Genomic DNA, 23,540 nt, shown 5'->3' on the forward strand with positions numbered 1-23,540 from the left:
AGGAACTATCGTTCTAGGTGGTCTGAGATAGAAGTACTTAACACGTTGTCAGATTTCGCACTCAAAATACCATCTTTATACAGTTTAACAAAAACTTGTTTTCAATATAGTGAAGGACTTGTTCCTATCAATTGAGGGCCTAAGTAGGAGTGGGAAATTCCAAATGGGTTCTAAATGAGAAGGAACTATCGTTCTAGGTGGTCTGAGATAGAAGTACTTAACACGTTGTCAGATTTCGCTCTCAAAATACCATCTTTATACAGTTTAACAAAAAGTGTTTTTCAATATAGTGAAGGACTTGTTCAAATCAATTGAGGGCCTAAGTAGGAGTGGGAAAGTCCCAATGGGTTCTAAACGAGAAGGAACTATCGTTCTAGGTGGTCTGAGATAGAAGTACTTAACACGTTGTCAGATTTCGCACTCAAAATACCATCTTTATACAGTTTAACAAAAACTTGTTTTCAATATAGTGAAGGACTTGTTCAAATCAATTGAGGGCCTAAGTAGGAGTGGGAAAGTCCCAATGGGTTCTAAACGAGAAGGAACTATCGTTCTAGGTGGTCTGAGATAGAAGTACTTAACACGTTGTCAGCTTTCGCTCTCAAAATACCATCTTTATACAGTTTAACAAAAAGTGTTTTTCAATATAGTGAAGGACTTGTTCAAATCAATTGAGGGCCTAAGTAGGAGTGGGAAAGTCCCAATGGGTTCTAAACGAGAAGGAACTATCGTTCTAGGTGGTCTGAGATAGAAGTACTTAACACGTTGTCAGATTTCGCTCTCAAAATACCATCTTTATACAGTTTAACAAAAAGTGTTTTTCAATATAGTGAAGGACTTGTTCAAATCAATTGAGGGCCTAAGTAGGAGTGGGAAAGTCCCAATGGGTTCTAAACGGGAAGGAACTATCGTTCTAGGTGGTCTGAGATAGAAGTACTTAACACGTTGTCAGCTTTCGCTCTCAAAATACCATCTTTATACAGTTTAACAAAAAGTGTTTTTCAATATAGTGAAGGACTTGTTCAAATCAATTGAGGGCCTAAGTAGGAGTGGGAAAGTCCAAATGGGTTCTAAATGAGAAGGAATTATCGTTCTAGGTGGTCTGAGATAGAAGTACTTAACACGTTGTCAGATTTCGCACTCAAAATACCATCTTTATACAGTTTAACAAAAACTTGTTTTCAATATAGTGAAGGACTTGTTCAAATCAATTGAGGGCCTAAGTAGGAGTGGGAAAGTCCAAATGGGTTCTAAATGAGAAGGAACTATCGTTCTAGGTGGTCTGAGATAGAAGTACTTAACACGTTGTCAGATTTCGCTCTCAAAATACCATCTTTATACAGTTTAACAAAAAGTGTTTTTCAATATAGTGAAGGACTTGTTCAAATCAATTGAGGGCCTGAGTAGGAGTGGGAAAGTCCAAATGGGTTCTAAATGAGAAGGAACTATCGTTCTAGATGGTCTGAGATAGAAGTACTTAACACGTTGTCAGATTTCGCTCTCAAAATACCATCTTTATACAGTTTAACAAAAAGTGTTTTTCAATATAGTGAAGGACTTGTTCAAATCAATTGAGGGCCTAAGTAGGAGTGAGAAAGTCCAAATGGGTTCTAAATGAGAAGGAACTATCGTTCTAGGTGGTCTGAGATAGAAGTACTTAACACGTTGTCAGATTTCGCACTCAAAATACCATCTTTATACAGTTTAACAAAAAGTTGTTTTCAATATAGTGAAGGACTTGTTCAAATCAATTGAGGGCCTAAGTAGGAGTGGGAAAGTCCAAATGGGTTCTAAATGAGAAGGAACTATTGTTCTAGGTGGTCTGAGATAGAAGAACTTAACACGTTGTCAGATTTCACTCTCAAAATACCATCTTTATACAGTTTAACAAAAAGTGTTTTTCAATATAGCGAAGGACTTGTTCAAATCAATTGAGGGCCTAAGTAGGAGTGAGAAAGTCCAAATGGGTTCTAAATGAGAAGGAACTATCGTTCTAGGTGGTCTGAGATAGAAGTACTTAACACGTTGTCAGCTTTCGCTCTCAAAATACCATCTTTATACAGTTTAACAAAAAGTGTTTTTCAATATAGTGAAGGACTTGTTCAAATCAATTGAGGGCCTAAGTAGGAGTGGGAAAGTCCAAATGGGTTCTCAATGAGAAGGAATTATCGTTCTAGGTGGTCTGAGATAGAAGTACTTAACACGTTGTCAGATTTCGCACTCAAAATACCATCTTTATACAGTTTAACAAAAACTTGTTTTCAATATAGTGAAGGACTTGTTCAAATCAATTGAGGGCCTAAGTAGGAGTGGGAAAGTCCAAATGGGTTCTAAATGAGAAGGAACTATCGTTCTAGGTGGTCTGAGATAGAAGTACTTAACACGTTGTCAGATTTCGCTCTCAAAATACCATCTTTATACAGTTTAACAAAAACTTGTTTTCAATATAGTGAAGGACTTGTTCAAATCAATTGAGGGCCTAAGTAGGAGTGGGAAAGTCCAAATGGGTTCTAAATGAGAAGGAACTATCGTTCTAGGTGGTCTGAGATAGAAGTACTTAACACGTTGTCAGATTTCGCTCTCAAAATACCATCTTTATACAGTTTAACAAAGTGTTTTTCAATATAGTGAAGGACTTGTTCAAATCAATTGAGGGCCTGAGTAGTAGTGGGAAAGTCCCAATGGGTTCTAAACGAGAAGGAACTATCGTTCTAGGTGGTCTGAGATAGAAGTACTTAACACGTTGTCAGATTTCGCTCTCAAAATACCATCTTTATACAGTTTAACAAAAAGTGTTTTTCAATATAGTGAAGGACTTGTTCAAATCAATTGAGGGCCTAAGTAGGAGTGGGAAAGTCCCAATGGGTTCTAAACGAGAAGGAACTATCGTTCTAGGTGTTCTGAGATAGAAGTACTTAACACGTTGTCAGATTTCGCTCTCAAAATACCATCTTTATACAGTTTAACAAAAAGTGTTTTTCAATATAGTGAAGGACTTGTTCAAATCAATTGAGGGCTGAGGGCTGAGTAGGAGTGGGAAAGTCCAAATGGGTTCTAAATGAGAATGAACTATCGTTCTAGGTGGTCTGAGATAGAAGTACTTAACACGTTGTCAGATTTCGCTCTCAAAATACCATCTTTATACAGTTTAACAAAAACTTGTTTTCAATATAGTGAAGGACTTGTTCAAATCAATTGAGGGCCTAAGTAGGAGTGGGAAAGTCCAAATGGGTTCTAAATGAGAAGGAACTATCTTTCTAGGTGGTCTGAGATAGAAGTACTTAACACGTTGTCAGATTTCGCTCTCAAAATACCATCTTTATACAGTTTAACAAAAACTTGTTTTCAATATAGTGAAGGACTTGTTCAAATCAATTGAGGGCCTAAGTAGGAGTGGGAAAGTCCAAATGGGTTCTAAATGAGAAGGAACTATCGTTCTAGGTGGTCTGAGATAGAAGTACTTAACACGTTGTCAGATTTCGCTCTCAAAATACCATCTTTATACAGTTTAACAAAAAGTGTTTTTCAATATAGTGAAGGACTTGTTCAAATCAATTGAGGGCCTGAGTAGGAGTGGGAAAGTCCCAATGGGTTCTAAACGAGAAGGAACTATCGTTCTAGGTGGTCTGAGATAGAAGAACTCAACACGTTGTCAGATTTCGCTCTCAAAATACCATCTTTATACAGTTTAACAAAAAGTGTTTTTCAATATAGTGAAGGACTTGTTCAAATCAATTGAGGGCCTAAGTAGGAGTGGGAAAGTCCCAATGGGTTCTAAACGAGAAGAAACTATCGTTCTAGGTGGTCTGAGATAGAAGTACTTAACACGTTGTCAGATTTCGCTCTCAAAATACCATCTTTATACAGTTTAATAAAAAGTGTTTTTCAATATAGTGAAGGACTTGTTCAAATCAATTGAGGGCCTAATTAGGAGTGGGAAAGTCCAAATGGGTTCTAAATGAGAAGGAATTATCGTTCTAGGTGGTCTGAGATAGAAGTACTTAACACGTTGTCAGATTTCGCACTCAAAATACCATCTTTATACAGTTTAACAAAAACTTGTTTTCAATATAGTGAAGGACTTGTTCAAATCAATTGAGGGCCTAAGTAGGAGTGGGAAAGTCCAAATGGGTTCTAAATGAGAAGGAACTATCGTTCTAGGTGGTCTGAGATAGAAGTACTTAACACGTTGTCAGATTTCGCTCTCAAAATACCATCTTTATACAGTTTAACAAAAAGTGTTTTTCAATATAGTGAAGGACTTGTTCAAATCAATTGAGGGCCTGAGTAGGAGTGGGAAAGTCCCAATGGGTTCTAAACGAGAAGGAACTATCGTTCTAGGTGGTCTGAGATAGAAGTACTTAACACGTTGTCAGATTTCGCTCTCAAAATACCATCTTTATACAGTTTAACAAAAAGTGTTTTTCAATATAGTGAAGGACTTGTTCAAATCAATTGAGGGCCTAAGTAGGAGTGGGAAAGTCCCAATGGGTTCTAAACGAGAAGGAACTATCGTTCTAGGTGGTCTGAGATAGAAGTACTTAACACGTTGTCAGATTTCGCTCTCAAAATACCATCTTTATACAGTTTAATAAAAAGTGTTTTTCAATATAGTGAAGGACTTGTTCAAATCAATTGAGGGCCTAAGTAGGAGTGGGAAAGTCCAAATGGGTTCTAAATGAGAAGGAATTATCGTTCTAGGTGGTCTGAGATAGAAGTACTTAACACGTTGTCAGATTTCGCACTCAAAATACCATCTTTATACAGTTTAACAAAAACTTGTTTTCAATATAGTGAAGGACTTGTTCAAATCAATTGAGGGCCTAAGTAGGAGTGGGAAAGTCCAAATGGGTTCTAAATGAGAAGGAACTATCGTTCTAGGTGGTCTGAGATAGAAGTACTTAACACGTTGTCAGATTTCGCTCTCAAAATACCATCTTAATACAGTTTAACAAAAAGTGTTTTTCAATATAGTGAAGGACTTGTTCAAATCAATTGAGGGCCTGAGTAGGAGTGGGGAAAGTCCAAATGGGTTCTAAATGAGAAGGAACTATCGTTCTAGGTGGTCTGAGATAGAAGTACTTAACACGTTGTCAGATTTCGCTCTCAAAATACCATCTTTATACAGTTTAACAAAAAGTGTTTTTCAATATAGTGAAGGACTTGTTCAAATCAATTGAGGGCCTAAGTAGGAGTGGGAAAGTCCAAATGGGTTCTAAATGAGAAGGAACTATCGTTCTAGGTGGTCTGAGATAGAAGTACTTAACACGTTGTCAGATTTCGCTCTCAAAATACCATCTTTATACAGTTTAATAAAAAGTGTTTTTCAATATAGTGAAGGACTTGTTCAAATCAATTGAGGGCCTAAGTAGGAGTGGGAAAGTCCAAATGGGTTCTAAATGAGAAGGAATTATCGTTCTAGGTGGTCTGAGATAGAAGTACTTAACACGTTGTCAGATTTCGCACTCAAAATACCATCTTTATACAGTTTAACAAAAACTTGTTTTCAATATAGTGAAGGACTTGTTCAAATCAATTGAGGGCCTAAGTAGGAGTGGGAAAGTCCAAATGGGTTCTAAATGAGAAGGAACTATCGTTCTAGGTGGTCTGAGATAGAAGTACTTAACACGTTGTCAGATTTCGCTCTCAAAATACCATCTTTATACAGTTTAACAAAAAGTGTTTTTCAATATAGTGAAGGACTTGTTCAAATCAATTGAGGGCCTGAGTAGGAGTGGGAAAGTCCAAATGGGTTCTAAATGAGAAGGAACTATCGTTCTAGATGGTCTGAGATAGAAGTACTTAACACGTTGTCAGATTTCGCTCTCAAAATACCATCTTTATACAGTTTAACAAAGTGTTTTTCAATATAGTGAAGGACTTGTTCAAATCAATTGAGGGCCTAAGTAGGAGTGAGAAAGTCCAAATGGGTTCTAAATGAGAAGGAACTATCGTTCTAGGTGGTCTGAGATAGAAGTACTTAACACGTTGTCAGATTTCGCACTCAAAATACCATCTTTATACAGTTTAACAAAAAGTTGTTTTCAATATAGTGAAGGACTTGTTCAAATCAATTGAGGGCCTAAGTAGGAGTGGGAAAGTCCAAATGGGTTCTAAATGAGAAGGAACTATTGTTCTAGGTGGTCTGAGATAGAAGAACTTAACACGTTGTCAGATTTCAATCTCAAAATACCATCTTTATACAGTTTAACAAAAAGTGTTTTTCAATATAGCGAAGGACTTGTTCAAATCAATTGAGGGCCTAAGTAGGAGTGGGAAAGTCCAAATGGGTTCTAAATGAGAAGGAATTATCGTTCTAGGTGGTCTGAGATCGAAGTACCTAACACGTTGTCAGATTTCGCACTCAAAATACCATCTTTATACAGTTTAACGAAAAGTTGTTTTCAATATAGTGAAGGACTTGTTCATATCAATTGAGGGCCTAAGTAGGAGTGGGAAAATCCAAATGGGTTCTAAGTGAGAAGGAACTATCGTTCTAGGTGGTCTGAGATAGAAGTACTTAACACGTTGTCAGATTTCGCTCTCAAAATACCATCTTTATACAGTTTAATAAAAAGTGTTTTTCAATATAGTGAAGGACTTGTTCAAATCAATTGAGGGCCTAAGTAGGAGTGGGAAAGTCCAAATGGGTTCTAAATGAGAAAGAATTATTGTTCTAGGTGGTCTGAGATAGAAGTACTTAACACGTTGTCAGATTTCGCACTCAAAATACCATCTTTATACAGTTTAACAAAAACTTGTTTTCAAAATAGTGAAGGACTTGTTCAAATCAATTGAGGGCCTAAGTAGGAGTGGGAAAGTCCAAATGGGTTCTAAATGAGAAGGAATTATCGTTCTAGGTGGTCTGAGATAGAAGTACCTAACACGTTGTCAGATTTCGCACTCAAAATACCATCTTTATACAGTTTAACGAAAAGTTGTTTTCAATATAGTGAAGGACTTGTTCATATCAATTGAGGGCCTAAGTAGGAGTGGGAAAGTCCAAATGGGTTCTAAGTGAGAAGGAACTATCGTTCTAGGTGGTCTGAGATAGAAGTACTTAACACGTTGTCAGATTTCGCTCTCAAAATACCATCTTTATACAGTTTAACAAAGTGTTTTTCAATATAGTGAAGGACTTGTTCAAATCAATTGAGGGCCTCAGTAGGAGTGGGAAAGTCCAAATGGGTTCTAAATGAGAAGGAACTATTGTTCTAGGTGGTCTGAGATAGAAGAACTTAACACGTTGTCAGATTTCGCTCTCAAAATACCATCTTTATACAGTTTAACAAAAAGTGTTTTTCAATATAGCGAAGGACTTGTTCAAATCAATTGAGGGCCTAAGTAGGATTGGGAAAGTCCAAATGGGTTCTAAATGAGAAGGAATTATCGTTCTAGGTGGTCTGAGATAGAAGTACTTAACACGTCAGATTTCGCTCTCAAAATACCATCTTTATACAGTTTAACAAAGTGTTTTTCAATATAGTGAAGGACTTGTTCAAATCAATTGAGGGCCTAAGTAGGAGTGGGAAAGTTTAAATGGGTTCTAAATGAGAAGGAACTATTGTTCTAAGTGGTCTGAGATAGAAGAACTTAACATGTTGTCAGATTTCGCTCTCAAAATACCATCTTTATACAGTTTAACAAAGTGTTTTTCAATATAATGAAGGACTTGTTCAAATCAATTGAGGGCCTAAGTAGGTGTGGGAAAGTCCAAATGGGTTCTAAATGAGAAGGAATTATCGTTCTAGGTGTTCTAAGATAGAAGTACTTAACACGTTGTCAGATTTCGCACTCAAAATACCATCTTTATACAGTTTAACAAAAATTTGTTTTCAATATAGTGAAGGACTTGTTCAAATCAATTGAGGGCCTAAGTAGGTGTGGGAAAGTCCAAGTGGGTTCTAAATGAGAAGGAATTATTGTTCTAGGCGGTCTGAGATAGAAGTACTTAACACGTTGTCAGATTTCGCACTCAAAATACCATCTTTATAGTTTAACAAAAAGTGTTTTTCAATATAGTGAAGGACTTGTTCAAATCAATTGAGGGCCTAAGTAGGAGTGGTAAAGTCCAAATGGGTTCTAAATGAGAAGGAACTATCGTTCTAGGTGGTCTGAGATAGAAGTACTTAACACGTCAGATTTCGCTCTCAAAATACCATCTTTATACAGTTTAACAAAGTGTTTTTCAATATAGTGAAGGACTTGTTCAAATCAATTGAGGGCCTAAGTAGGAGTGGGAAAGTTTAAATGGGTTCTAAATGAGAAGGAACTATTGTTCTAGGTGGTCTGAGATAGAAGAACTTAACATGTTGTCAGATTTCGCTCTCAAAATACCATCTTTATACAGTTTAACAAAGTGTTTTTCAATATAATGAAGGACTTGTTCAAATCAATTGAGGGCCTAAGTAGGTGTGGGAAAGTCCAACTGGGTTCTAAATGAGACGAAATTATCGTTCTAGGTGGTCTGAGATAGAAGAACTTAACATGTTTTCAGATTTCGCACTCAAAATAACATCTTTATACAGTTAAACAAAAACTTGTTTTCAATATAGTGAAGGACTTGTTCAAATCAATTGAGGGCCTGAGTAGGAGTGTGAAAGTCCAAACTGGTTCTAAATGAGAAGGAACTATCGTTCTAGGTGGTCTGAGATAGAAGTACTTAACACGTTGTCATTTTTCGCTCTCAAAATACCATCTTTATACAGTTTAACAAAAAGTTGTTTTCAATATAGTGAAGGACTTGTTCAAATCAATTGAGGGCATAAGTAGGAGTGGGAAAGTCAAAATGGATTCTAATTGAGAAGGAATTATTGTTCTAGGTGATCTGAGATAGAAGTAATGAACACGTTGTCAGATTTTGCACTCAAAATACTATCTTCATACAGTTTAACAAAGTGTTTTTCAATATTTTATTTATTAAGTTGAACTATATGGTTCAAATTTTCGAATCATTTTAATGCCTAATCATTTTTATTTTTGAAATTGAGGTCATTTTTTGTGTTTCAGAATGAATACGACACAAAGAATCGTCTTCCGTAACGGTTATGAGTTTATTTTTTATGATAATGAAGAAAACGATGATGTGCAAACAATGTTAGATTACATGTTTTATTTGTATAGTACCATCAATTTTAGGGCTGTGGGTAAATTAATATTTGTTGGTGATAGCAACATGCGCAGAGCTGTCGACAATAGTCCTAATAATTATAATCTGCATAGGTATGAATTTGAACTGCTAGCCCGAGGTGGTCAAAGAGCTCAACACTTAAGAGAACTCTATCCGCGATTAGTTCAATATAGATATATTTGCATTGTGCTTGGAGGAAATGACCTCAATAATACTGATCCTGAAGTTCTGATAAATTATTATGTTGATTTCATTGGACATCTGCCTTCGAATGATTATATTGTGCGCGTAGTTCAGCTGTTTTCAAGAAAAGATCATGATCAGGATACTGTTGTTGAGTTTAATAGAAGACTCAAAGCCAGGTTAAGCCAGTATTTTTTCCCTAACCGTACTGTTACAAGATCTAGTTTTAAGGATGAACCTATTAGAGAAAGATGTCATCTAAAACCTGAGTGCTACCATAAGTTTTTAAAATTGATGGGGCAAATTGCCAATGCCATGTTGTTCAATGCTCACAATGCTCCACAGTAAGTTGTTTTCTACAATAGTTTTTGGACATTAAAACTGTATAATATACAAAATCTTGCAAAGACTTAACTTCCTCTTCACCTTTAATACGTTCTAGTAACTGTCAGAAAGCTGCAAACATTTCAAATAATTGAATTGTTTTTAGGGTTCATGTCATTTTCACAAATATGGTTGTTGATAATATTTTAATGTAAGTTTAAAATGCAGCTTTCCGAAAGTTATGTCTCCCCTACAAATATTTATCTTGTATACAGTCACCAAACAAAAAATTTTTGTTCGAAAATCCAAAAAAATCGGTTTGTGCGCTTTATATTTATAAAGTCTAAAAACCTTTTAGTTTGCTTCCAATAGACAATATTAACTGCTAGAAAGCTGCTTTTGTTGTTCTTTGTTTTCTAACAATTAGTTCACTTCTTTGGTTTGGCATTTGTTTTATTTGTGTAATAATTTAAATGGCGGCTTTCTAACAGTCATATCTTCACTACAGATAGATACTTGTATATAGTGACCAAACAAAAAAATTTTGTTCATAAATCCAACAATCAATTTGTGCGCTTTATATTTATAAAGTCTAAAAACCTTTTAGTTTGCCTCCAATAGACAATACTAACTGCTAGAAAGCTGCTTTTGTTGTTCATTGTTTTCTAACAATTAGATCACTTCTTTGGTTTGGCATTTGACTTATTTGTGTATTAATTTAAATGGCGGCTTTCTAACAGTCATATCTTCACTACAGATATTTATCTTGTATATTGTCACGAAACAAAAAAATTTTGAAAAATCCAAAAATAATCATTTTGTTTGCTTTGTTTTTGTTAAGTCTAAACCTTTTAGTTTGCGTCCAAAAGACAATATTAACTGCTAGAAAGCTGCTTTTGTTCATTGTTTTTTAACAATTACTGCACTTCTTCTGTTTGGCATTTGACTTATTTGTGCATTAATATAAATGGCGGCTTTCTAACAGTCATATCTTCACTACAGATATTTATCTTGTATATAGTCACCAAACAAAAAAATTTTGTTCCAAAATCCAAAAAAAAATCAATTTGTTTGCTTTATATTTATAAAGTCTAAACCTTTTAGTTGCTTCCAATAGACAATATTAACTACTAGAAAGCTGCTTTTCATTGTTTTCTAATTAGTTCACTTCTGTTTGGCAATTGACTTTGTGCATTAATTTAAATGGCGGCTTTCTAACAGTCATATTTTCCCTACAGATGTTTATCTTGTATTCATTATTCAAAAAACCAAAAAACCACTTTGAGCTTTATAATTGTTAAAAAGTAAACCTTTTAGTTTGTTTCCAATAGACTATTAACTGCTAGAAAGCTGCTTTTGTTGTTCATTGTTTTCTAACAATTAGATCACTTCTTTGGTTTGGCATTTGACTTATTTGTGTATTAATTTAAATGGCGGCTTTCTAACAGTCATATCTTCACTACAGATATTTATCTTGTATATTGTCACGAAACAAAAAAATTTTGAAAAATCCAAAAATAATCAATTTGTTTGCTTTGTTTTTGTTAAGTCTAAACCTTTTAGTTTGCGTCCAAAAGACAATATTAACTGCTAGAAAGCTGCTTTTGTTCATTGTTTTCTAACAATTACTGCACTTCTTCTGTTTGGCATTTGACTTATTTGTGCATTAATATAAATGGCGGCTTTCTAACAGTCATTTCTTCACTACAGATATTTATCTTGTATATAGTCACCAAACAAAAAAATTTTGTTCCAAAATCCAAAAAAAATCAATTTGTTTGCTTTATATTTATAAAGTCTAAACCTTTTAGTTGCTTCCAATAGACAATATTAACTACTAGAAAGCTGCTTTTCATTGTTTTCTAATTAGTTCACTTCTGTTTGGCAATTGACTTTGTGCATTAATTTAAATGGCGGCTTTCTAACAGTCATATTTTCCCTACAGATGTTTATCTTGTATTCATTATTCAAAAAACCAAAAAACCACTTTGAGCTTTATAATTGTTAAAAAGTAAACCTTTTAGTTTGTTTCCAATAGACTATTAACTGCTAGAAGCTGATTTTGTTGTTCATTGTTTTCTAACAATTAGTTCACTTCTTCAGTTTGGCATTTGACTTATTTTTGCATTAATTTAAATGGAGGCTTTCTAACAATCATATCTTCACTACAGATAGATACTTGTATATAGTGACCAAACAAAAAAATTTTGTTCAAAAATCCAACAGAATCAATTTGTGCGCTTTATATTTATAAAGTCTAAAAACCTTTTAGTTTGCTTCCAATAGACAATACTAACTGCTAGAAAGCTGCTTTTGTTGTTCATTGTTTTCTAACAATTAGATCACTTCTTTGGTTTGGCATTTGACTTATTTGTGTATTAATTTAAATGGCGGCTTTCTAACAGTCATATCTTCACTACAGATAGATACTTGTATATAGTGACCAAACAAAAAAATTTTGTTCATAAATCCAACAATCAATTTGTGCGCTTTATATTTATAAAGTCTAAAAACCTTTTAGTTTGCCTCCAATAGACAATATTAACTGCTAGAAAGCTGCTTTTGTTGTTCATTGTTTTCTAACAATTAGTTCACGTCTTCATTTTGGCATTTGACTTATTTGTGCATTAATTTAAATGGCGGCTTTCTAACAGTCATATCTTCACTACAGATAGATACTTGTATATAGTGACCAAACAAAAAAATTTTGTTCATAAATCCAACAATCAATTTGTGCGCTTTATATTTATAAAGTCTAAAAACCTTTTAGTTTGCCTCCAATAGACAATATTAACTGCTAGAAAGCTGCTTTTGTTGTTCATTGTTTTCTAACAATTAGTTCATTTCTTTGGTTTGGCATTTGACTTATTTGTGTATTAATTTAAATGGCGGCTTTCTAACAGTCATATCTTCACTACAGATTTTTACCTTGTATATAGTCACCAAACAAAAAATTTTTGTTCAAAAATCCAAAAAAATTTTAATTTGTTTGCTTTATATTTATAAAATCTAAACCTTTTAGTTTGCTTCCAATAGACAATGTTAACTGCTAGAAAGCTGCTTTTGTTTTGTAAATTTTCGGAAAATAAGTTTATTTCTTCAGTATGGCATATGACTTAAAAAATGCATTGATTTAAATGGCGGCTTTCTAACAGTCATATCCTCACTACAGATTTTTATCTTTTATATAGTCACCAAACAAAAAAATTATTCTGAAAACTGCGTGGTTTCATGACCGCCAGTGCTTTTTTTGTATATTTGTGTTGAATCTTACCTCTTATTTTTTGGTTGGTTTCACACCAACCATTAGGCTGGGTGCAGCTGTGATGAGAAAAGCTAGATCATTGACTGAATTTCTAGAGACCTCTTGTGTTATTAATTGTTCTTATTATTATTATTTTTATTATTTTTATTATTATTATTAATATTATTATTATTATTATTATTATTATTTTTATTGTTATTATTGTTATTATTGTTATTATTGTTATTATTGTTATTTTTATTATTATTATTATTATTATTATTATTATTATTATTATTATTATTATTACTATTATTATTATTAATATTATTATTACTATTATTATTATTACTATTATTATTATTACTATTATTATTAATACTATTATTAATATTACTATTATTATTATTACTATTATTATTATTACTATTATTATTATTACTATTATTATTATTACTATTATTATTATTACTATTATTATTATTACTATTATTATTATTACTATTATTATTATTACTATTATTATTATTTACTATTATTATTATTACTATTATTATTATTACTATTATTATTATTACTATTATTATTATTACTATTATTATTATTACTATTATTATTATTACTATTATTATTATTACTATTATTATTATTACTATTATTATTATTACTATTATTATTATTACTATTATTATTATTACTATTATTATTATTACTATTATTATTATTACTATTATTATTATTACTATTATTATTATTACTATTATTATTACTATTATTATTATTACTATTATTATTATTACTATTATTATTATTACTATTATTATTATTACTATTATTATTATTACTATTATTATTATTACTATTATTATTATTACTATTATTATTATTACTATTATTATTATTACTATTATTATTATTACTATTATTATTATTACTATTATTATTATTACTATTATTATTACTATTATTATTATTACTATTATTATTATTACTATTATTATTATTACTATTATTATTATTACTATTATTATTATTACTATTATTATTATTACTATTATTGTTATTACTATTATTATTATTACTATTATTGTTATTACTATTATTGTTATTACTATTATTGTTATTACTATTATTGTTATTACTATTATTGTTATTACTATTATTGTTATTACTATTATTGTTATTACTATTATTGTTATTACTATTATTGTTATTACTATTATTGTTATTACTATTATTGTTATTACTATTATTGTTATTACTATTATTGTTATTACTATTATTGTTATTACTATTATTGTTATTACTATTATTGTTATTACTATTATTGTTATTACTATTATTGTTATTACTATTATTGTTATTACTATTATTGTTATTACTATTATTGTTATTATTATTTTTATTATTATTTTTATTATTGTTTTTATTATTACTATTATTATTGTTTTTATTATTACTATTTTTATTGTTATTATTGTTATTATTGTTATTATTATTATTATTATTGTTATTTTTGTCATCATTGTTATTATTGTTATTATTGTTACTATTATTATTTTTATTTTTATTATTATTTTTATTATTATTATTTTTATTATTATTATTATTATTATTATTATTTTTTATTTTTATTATAATAATTATTATTATTATTAAAAATAAAAATAATAATAATAATAATGTTAATAATAATAATAATAATAATAAAAATAATAATAATATAATAATAATAATATTATTATTTTTATTATTATTATTATTATTTTTATTATTAATATTATTATTATTTTTATTATTTTTATTATAATAATAATTATTATTATTACTATTATTATGTTTTCTTTTGTCTTTACGAGGTCTCCATGATGAAAAATCTAGTTGTCTGAGCTGCAATTTATACTTTGCGTGGTTTTGTGAACACGAGTGTTTTTGGATTTGTAATTGTGTTAGCCTGCGTAGTTAAAAAGCTGTGGCTGTTATCTGCATTGATGGTTTTTTTACCCTGCCTGGTTTCATGACCAGCAGTGTTTTGGAATCGTTAACCGAATTCGCTTGGAAGGCTGAAAATTCTCTGGCTGTAGGCTGCATCGATAGTTTTTTCACACTGCGTTGTTTTATGACCACCAGTGCTTTCATTTATAGTTCTGCTTGGCTCAAGAGGTTCTCCAAGCCAGATTGTCTTGCACACTGCGTGGTTTCGTGACCACCAGTTTTTCAAGTTGTTTTGTCCTTCCTTATCAAGCGAGAATTTTGAAAATATTTGATTTTTTAGCTTCACCTTTTTTGCCCACTGCGTTGTTTTTTGACTACCAGTATTGCAATTTATTATTTGTTGGTTGAGAAAACATACAATCTGATTTGTTTGTGCTCTGCGTGGTTTCGTGACCACCTCTGGCTGTGATCTGCATTGATGGTTTATTTTACACTGCCTGGTTTCATGATCAGCAGTGTTTTGGAATCTTTAATCGATTTCGCTTGGAAGGCTGAAAATTCTCTGGTTGTAGGCTGCATCGATAGTTTTTTTCACACTGCGTTGTTTTGTGACCACCAGTGCTTTCATTTATAGTTCTGCTAGGCTCCAGAGGTTCTCTAAGCCAGATTTCTTTGCACACTGCGTGGTTTCGTGACCACCAGTATTTCAAGTTGTTTTGTCCTTCTTTCACAAGCAAGAGTTTTGTAAAGATTTGATTTTTTAGTTACACCTTTTTTTGCCCACTGCGTTGTTTTTTGACCACCAGTATTGCAATTTATTATTTGTTGGTTGAGAAAACATACAATCTGATTTGTTTGTGCTCTGCGTGGTTTCGTGACCACCTCTGGCTGTGATCTGCATTGATGGTTTATTTTACACTGCCTGGTTTCATGATCAGCAGTGTTTTGGAATCTTTAATCGATTTCGCTTGGAAGGCTGAAAATTCTCTGGTTGTAGGCTGCATCGATAGTTTTTTCACACTGCGTTGTTTTGTGACCACCAGTGCTTTCATTTATAGTTCTGCTAGGCTCAAGAGGTTCTCTAAGCCAGATTTCTTCGCACACTGCGTGGTTTCGTGACCACCAGTATTTCAAGTTGTTTTGTCCTTCTTTCAAAAGCAAGAGTTTTGTAAAGATTTGATTTTTTAGTTACACCTTTTTTTGCCCACTGCGTTGTTTTTTGACCACCAGTATTGCAATTTATTATTTGTTGGTTGAGAAAACATACAATCTGATTTGTTTGTGCTCTGCGTGGTTTCGTGACCACCTCTGGCTGTGATCTGCATTGATGGTTTATTTTACACTGCCTGGTTTCATGATCAGCAGTGTTTTGGAATCTTTAATCGATTTCGCTTGGAAGGCTGAAAATTCTCTGGTTGTAGGCTGCATCGATAGTTTTTTTCACACTGCGTTGTTTTGTGACCACCAGTGCTTTCATTTATAGTTCTGCTTGGCTCAAGAGGTTCTCCAAGCCAGATTTCTTTGCACACTGCGTGGTTTCGTGACCACCAGTATTTCAAGTTGTTTTGTCCTTCTTTCACAAGCAAGAGTTTTGTAAAGATTTGATTTTTTAGTTACACCTTTTTTTGCCCACTGCGTTGTTTTTTGACCACCAGTATTGCAATTTATTATTTGTTGGTTGAGAAAACATACAATCTGATTTGTTTAAGCTCTGCGTGGTTTCGTGACCACCTCTGGCTGTGATCTGCATTGATGGTTTTTTACACTGCCTGCTGTCTTAATCAGCAGTGTTTTGGAGTCTTTAATCGAATTCTCTTGGAAGGCTGAAACACCTCTGGCTGTAGTTTTTTCACACTGCGTTGTTTTGTGACCTCCACTGCTTTCATTTATAGTTCTACTTGGCTCAAGAGGTTCTCCAAGCCAGAGTTTCTTGCAAACTGCGTGGTTTCGTGACCACCAGTATTTCAAGTTAATTTTTTCCTCTTTAACATGCAAGAGTTTTGTAAAGATTTGATTTCTTAGCTACACCTTTTTTGCCCACTGCATTGTTTTCTGACCACTAGTTTGCTATTTATATTTTGTTCCGTTCAGAAATTACTCTTGGCGTTTCTAGAGCATTGCAGGGTTTTGTGTCCACCAGATTGTTTGCGTCTTTAGCTTTTGCGGTTATTGTTTTTGCTTTTCTTTTTTTTCTGAAAACTTTAATCTTTTTCGCTTCTAGATACCATTATGCCTTTGACAGACTTCGTTGATGATATGGACCTTGATGGCCAGCAAAAATCTTTGCTGAAAGAAATTATAAGGAAGTCGATGCTGACACCGATTTCTTTTAAAGCTCTGTCAGATGATGTTCTCGTAGGATTGGGCTTTCCTCTGCCTGCGATCTATGAATTGAAATTGTTAGTGGGCAACAATGAGGCGAGTACTCCGAACTCATCTTTTAGTAACAGAAGTGAAGCTACATTAGCTTCAGCTTTGTCGACTGGGAATATAACCCCTATAAGAGCAGCTGCATTAACAACAACTGATACGCTGAACGTTGAGGAGTTGAAGACCCTGGCTGACCACCTGAACCTTCGGTCTAAATCTGGCCAAAACCAGCTGGTCAGAATTGTGGTCGCTGAAATGACTAAGGTTCAAGTTTCTGTTTTTTTAAACATTTTATTCTCATTATTTACAATGCAGAGACTTTCCTCGTTTTTCCTCACATTTGCGAAGCGTGATTTGTTCTCTTTAGCGCGAAAGTGGATCAGAGGAGGAAAAGTTGAAGCCATCCACAGAAACCAAAGCTAAATATGCGAAGTTGATCATTGAAGCCTATCCAGAACTGGTTTCATTGGACGAGAACTGTCCTGAAGTTCGTATTTTTTTGTTCAGGGTATTCTTTGTAAATTTTTGTTATTGGCTTCCCTGTTTTTTAGTCGTTGTTCTTCAAACCTTACTTCAAGGAAAGTTTGGCTGGGGGCATTGAAAGGAAGCATCCTCCAACTGGTTTGATTGAGGAGAACCTCAAGACTAGGAGGGCAGATCGGAAGTCAAAAGAGTCTGCTCGTAGACGGAGCCAAGGTTTTTTTTCAAGTTTTTTCTTCAATTGTTTAGTTTTTTTTCCTGATTTTTCCTTGTCGATTTTAAGGACTGCCTGAGCCTGCCAAGAGACAGCGAGTTTCTCGGGAGAATGAAGTCGAGGAGGTAGACATGACGGATCTCATGGGAAAATTCGTCAACGTTGATGAGAGCAAAGAGGTTCTTAGATGTAGGACTGTTGTTGAGAGACAAAAACTGCTGGCAGGAAAAGGCAACATCAATTATGCAAATTATTTGTACATAATTGGTCTAGATGTGTCGAATTTTGAGGAGGTTTGTGTCTGATTATTTCGGCAGATTGTAAAAAATTGTTTTGGATTTTTAATCGAATTGCTTCTTTTTTCAACAGCTTGATGCCGAGTTTCGTCTGTGGGTACCGGACGCTTCAAATCAAAAGTTCTCTGAATTGTTTCTTCGCTTCATGACCCCGTTAATTAAAGCAGCTGAGACACAGCCACCCCGAGAAGCGGCAGATAAGATTCGGAGCTTAAAACTGCGTAACTGTAATTGCTTTAATTTCGTTTTTCTTTTAAATTTTTAAATGTGGTCTCGATTTTTGATGTTGTGGGTATTTAGTACCTGATTCCGAATTGGCACTTCGGCTTCTTCCATTGTTGGCACCCGTGAAGCTAGGTGCCGGATGTAAAAACCGGCCAACAACTATTGAAGCGCTAACAGCTGCCAGAGATAGTTTTATCTCTGACATCGCGGTAATTTGTTTTGTTTTGTTTTCTGTTTTGTATGTTGATTATCTGTGCGAACTTTTTTAATCAAATTTAGGACTTAAGCAACATCAGGGATGAATGTGCGCAAAAAGTATTCGGGTCTATTCTGAAGTCATCGGGGCAGGTATGAATTTTTGTTTTAATAGTTTTGTTTGGCTCTATTTGCTTGAAGTCGTTTTTTAGACTTTTGTTGCATCTCCTGTTGGTCCATTGGAGGCTAGGGACACTTCGAATGCCATTGATATTGCCTTTCGGCTTTTCTATGTATTCAATCTGCGCTACCCAGAGCAAACTTGTATCGTTTGGTCCTTCCTTCAGTACTTGGTCTTCAAGTTACCAATGTTGCGAATTCCTCACCAAGTTGACGCGCTGGCGAAAATGTTGAATAGCACTCAAGACGCCAATGACAGTGAAGAACGTAATTGAGTTGGCTGGTTGCTATGAAACTCGTTCTCTAACAAACTTTTGCGCAGTTCATTTACCTAATACCTGTATCTAATGTCAAATTCTTTATGTGTCAATCTTGCAGTTGTTCCCTTTTCACGATGTTTAATTTTAATATAGCTGTTGCGCTGCAAATGCATTGCTTCCTAATTTTGTCTTGACTATTTAGGTATCTACTGTATTTCATTTCCTAAGTTATTACAATATCGTACAATATTTGCGTTGTTTGCAATGTTATAATGGTTTTTGAATTGAACTGAGGTCGCCTTAGTTTTATAAATTGAATTCGCAATGCATTTATTGCGCAATTCATTTAACTAATACCTGTATCTGATATCAGTTTCTTAATATGTCAATCTTTCAGTTCTTCCCTTCTCGCGATGTTTAATTTTAATGTAGCTGTTGCGCTGCAAATGCATTGCTTCCTAATTTTGTCTTGACTATTTAGCTATCTACTGTTTTTCATTTCTTACTTCAAGTTATTACAATATCATACAATATTTGCGGTGTTTGCTGTTATGTTGTTTTTTCAATTGAACTCAGCTCGTCTTAGTTTTTATTCAATTGAATTGAGCTCGCTTTAGTGAAGATAGATCAAATGATTACGTTGCGTTCCAATTTCCAGTTTTGCGTCTTTTAAAACATTATTCTTCTTTCAGATCATACTGATTTATTATGAGTTGATAAAGTTGACGTGCGCCCTGTTCAAGAGATACTACTACTAGTCTGAGGTTAGAAAAATCGTCAATGTCTAATTTTAACGAAATTGAAAGCGTAGTACAAAGCTATTTTGAAGTTGCAAGCATTGATTGGCTTCTTCTAGAACAACTAATTGATAAGAAAGATTTAAAAAGTCATCGCGCTATAAGAAATGATCAAAGAATCAGCATTAAGCAAGAAAGCGTTTTGTATTGTTACATGAAAAATCTTTATGAGTTGGCTTTGGTAAACGTTGCTTTTGAACCTGATTTTAGGTTTGTGGAAGACAGCAACAGAGGGTACTGTGGTTTCAAAGTTGTGGCAAAATCTATCCTTGATGCCAATAAGTTGATAAAAGGGTTGTCGGGTGTTGTGTCATCTTGCCCGGAAAACATAGATGACTTTCCAGAGCTCAATTTTTCCGTCTTTTTGAGATCTGGTTCTGCTTTTTCTTTACAGGGTCCCCTATCTTTTGTAAATCATTCGTGTTTACCAAATTGTAAATACGAGTCCCCCCGAAATAAGAAAGGTGTGTGCTTTTTAAGGACTTTGAAACCAATTGCTGTAGGTGATGAACTGACTGTATTCTATGGGAGTAAGTATTTTGGTGAAAATAATGAAAATTGTCTCTGCCCTAACAAGAAAAGTCATGGGAGTAAAATTGTTGGTTCAGTAATATCAGTTCCTGAGAAGTCAACGAGGTCAGGTAGAACTTTTTCAACTGTTTTGAATGATGTAACACCCACCAGTAATTTTGATGCAGGCATTGAACATAGTGATATTAACGAAAATAATGTAACAACAGGTACTAGGAATTTGGAGAACACTAGTCAAACTGTAAACAGTAGTTCCTTTAACTCTGCCGACGATCTTATAGATAAGCAGGCTGGTAATACAGGCGTCAACCATGAGGGTATAAATGAAGCTAATGAAGTAAACAACAGCAACTTCACTGTACTTAGTAATGAAACTGTGGACGCCGAAAATTTTGACTCTCCTGATCACGTTGTAGAACGCCCATGTTCTCAAATAATACATAGTAGGCCGTCGGAGTTTGGTGCGGAGATTGATTTGACGAGAGGCAGTACCCAACCTTGCAGAAGTTTTAACTTAAGACAAGCGCAAGCAGTTGAAGCTTTCTCTGATGAAAATTTTGTTCCGTTGTATAATACCATTTGTGAATTTTGTAGAGCTCAGACATACTTAACAAACGAAAATTTCCGTCCCCACATGCAAAAGCACCATAGGTTTGAAGCCGAGTTTACCTGTTTTATTTGTAAGCGCTGCTTTTCTGGTTTCAAGAGCTTCATCAAACATGTAACCCAGCATGAAGAACAGTTGGCTACAGACTCGGTCAGGGAAGTTAATGAGATCATATTAAAATCAAAGAAACCTAAGCTGAGTGAACCATTTCCTGTATTTCAAGAATTTACGAATGTGATAGAGTCAACTGAAACCGTGATACCTACTCAATCTATTCCCTTCATTTCTTCTGCTTTAGGAGAATGTAAACCCAAAACTGCTCTCCTCGAAAATAAAAAGTTCTTCTTTCCACTTGATCCTAGCGTAACCTATTGCTGCAAATTCAAAAATTGTACTAACATGCTTTCTCTTGCTAATTACAAATCACATCTTAGTGACTATCACGGGTCTGCCTTTAGTTTTGAGTGCGTTTTTTGTTCCAAAGAGTTTACAAGCATTCGTTATTTGAGTAGGCATGTGAGGAGCCATCACTTATTTTTGAAAAAGAACGCCTCTTTTGATCGTGATAGTGATGAGTTGAAGCTTTTAAAATCTACAGAAGAATCAATTATTAATGAGAATTCTGAAGTGGTAATGGAAGAGCGTCCAAATTTTGAAATGCGATTTAAAAGGTTCATGGATGGTTGTGCTGGGAGGGATCTGTTGTTTGGCTTATTAGACAGTCCTAATACAACATACACGCAGGCTTTAAGTTTTGTAAATTCAACAGCAAATGTGGCAGATGACCTTCTAAGAACTGTAAGTTTAGCTCTCAGTGAAATAGAACATGAAATTCCGAGCGTTTCAGGTAGTCATACCTTCAATAAATTATTAAGTGCAAGTAAAAATTTTAAGTTAACAAAAATTGAGACACAGTATCAACTGCTGCGATATTTAAGACAGCAAAATTCGTTTGTAAGTCCCCGAGAAATTGTGTTCGGCGAAGAGTATGAGACAAAAAAATTTCAAGGCAAACTAATTTACAAAAAAATTTTGCGAACTGGACAGTTCATTCCTATTTCCGATGTCTTAAAACAGGTTGTTTTGCAACACGATAAAATATTTGAAATTTGCCATGCATATAAACAACTGTTAAGTCAACTAAGTTTAAGCGGTATTGTTTTGGATTTAATGCAAACAACCGGAAAGCTGGCAACAAAAACGGAGAACAAAATTTTAGAAGTTGAAGCGGGAACCATTGAAACAGAAAACAGTCTTGATGTTGTGTTACAGCTTTATTTTGATGAAATTGAACCAGTGAATCCAATTGGTTCTCGAACAACTATTCACAAAATTGGATGTTTTTATTGGAATCTCAAAAACCTCCCCCCCTGGTTAAACAGTGATATCAAATGGACTTATGTTGTTGCTCTAGTTCAATATCTGGATATAAAGTCATTTGGTTTTGGTGAAGTGCTGAAAACTATCAGAGATGATCTCAAAAAATTAGAGTCCGGTATGAATATAACCACTAAAAGCGGAAACTTTTATAAATTAAAGGCAAAAAACTTGACTTTTGTTGCTGATAATTTAGGATACCATTCCGTGTTTGGCTTCAATGAAAGTTTTTCTCTGGGAAAAGTTTGTGAAAAATGCACCGTTCCACAGTCAATGTTCAAGTTAGTGTTTGAAGAAGATGAAAGTCAACTGCGGTTACCAACTGGAATTAAAAAGGATGCTTTAGCCAAGACTAATGGTTTAAAAAGAGTTTGCGAATTAGAAACTAATTTTTTTGATCCCTACAAAAATTTTACGGCTGATTTGCATCATGACATTTTTCAAGGCAGCTTGATGAAAGTAGTTCGCGTTGTTTTAAACCAGTTGATTCCGGAATACTTTGATATTAATAAGCTGAATTCAAGAATAAATAATTTTGGTTATGGTAGAGATATTGATGGAAAACCATCAGAATTTGATTATGAACGAATTAAGAATAAGTCGTCCGGCCCCTTGAAACAAAAATATGATCAAATGTTTACGTTGTTTAGATTTCTGCCTCTTATTATCCATGACCTCATTCCATCAAATGACGAGAATTGGACTTTTCTGCTTCAGTTTTTCGATCTGATTGAATTTCTTCTGAGCCCCACCTTTGTCGAATCAGACTTCTTTGCATTGGGTATTAAAATTTTTGAACATCTTCAGCGTTTCGTGACCTTGTTTCCTTCAGAATCAATTTCGTTCAAGCAACACAAATTAATTCATTATCCGCGTGTTTTAAGATCTTCTGGACCTTTCATATACCAAAGCGTTTTGAGGTACGAGCGTAAGCATCAATACTTCAAGCGATTAACTCACAATATATGTAATTTTAAGAACGTACGCAAAAGTTTGGCCCTGCGACATCAAATCAGTCAATTTCATGAATGGTCCGATGATTTACCTATTAAAAAACTCTTGCTAACTACTGCGCATATTCAGCCCATATCAAGTTCCTTTTTGCATGTAACGCATGAAATTTTCCCCTCAAAAGAGGCCCTTCATGCTACTAATGTCACCATTTATGGTACACGTTACTGTCAAAATGATG

At 33.7% G+C, this 23,540-nt stretch overlaps 3 protein-coding genes across 9 annotated transcripts in view; 2 read left to right on the forward strand and 1 right to left on the reverse strand.

The window, feature by feature from the left end:
- The window catches only part of LOC142351793 (dynein axonemal heavy chain 6-like), a 199,474-nt gene that overhangs the window by 144,464 nt on the left and 31,470 nt on the right, over positions 1-23,540 (reverse strand). The gene's annotated exons all lie outside the window — the stretch shown is intronic.
- Positions 1-23,540, forward strand: part of LOC142351794 (uncharacterized) — a 338,941-nt gene that overhangs the window by 97,146 nt on the left and 218,255 nt on the right. The window lies entirely within an intron of this gene.
- Positions 1-23,540, forward strand: part of LOC142351795 (uncharacterized) — a 192,012-nt gene that overhangs the window by 97,145 nt on the left and 71,327 nt on the right. The gene's annotated exons all lie outside the window — the stretch shown is intronic.

This window comes from Convolutriloba macropyga, chromosome 13 (genome assembly GCF_964194025.1).
Source record: "Convolutriloba macropyga chromosome 13, txConMacr16.3, whole genome shotgun sequence".
Classification (NCBI taxonomy): domain Eukaryota; kingdom Metazoa; phylum Xenacoelomorpha; order Acoela; family Convolutidae; genus Convolutriloba; species Convolutriloba macropyga.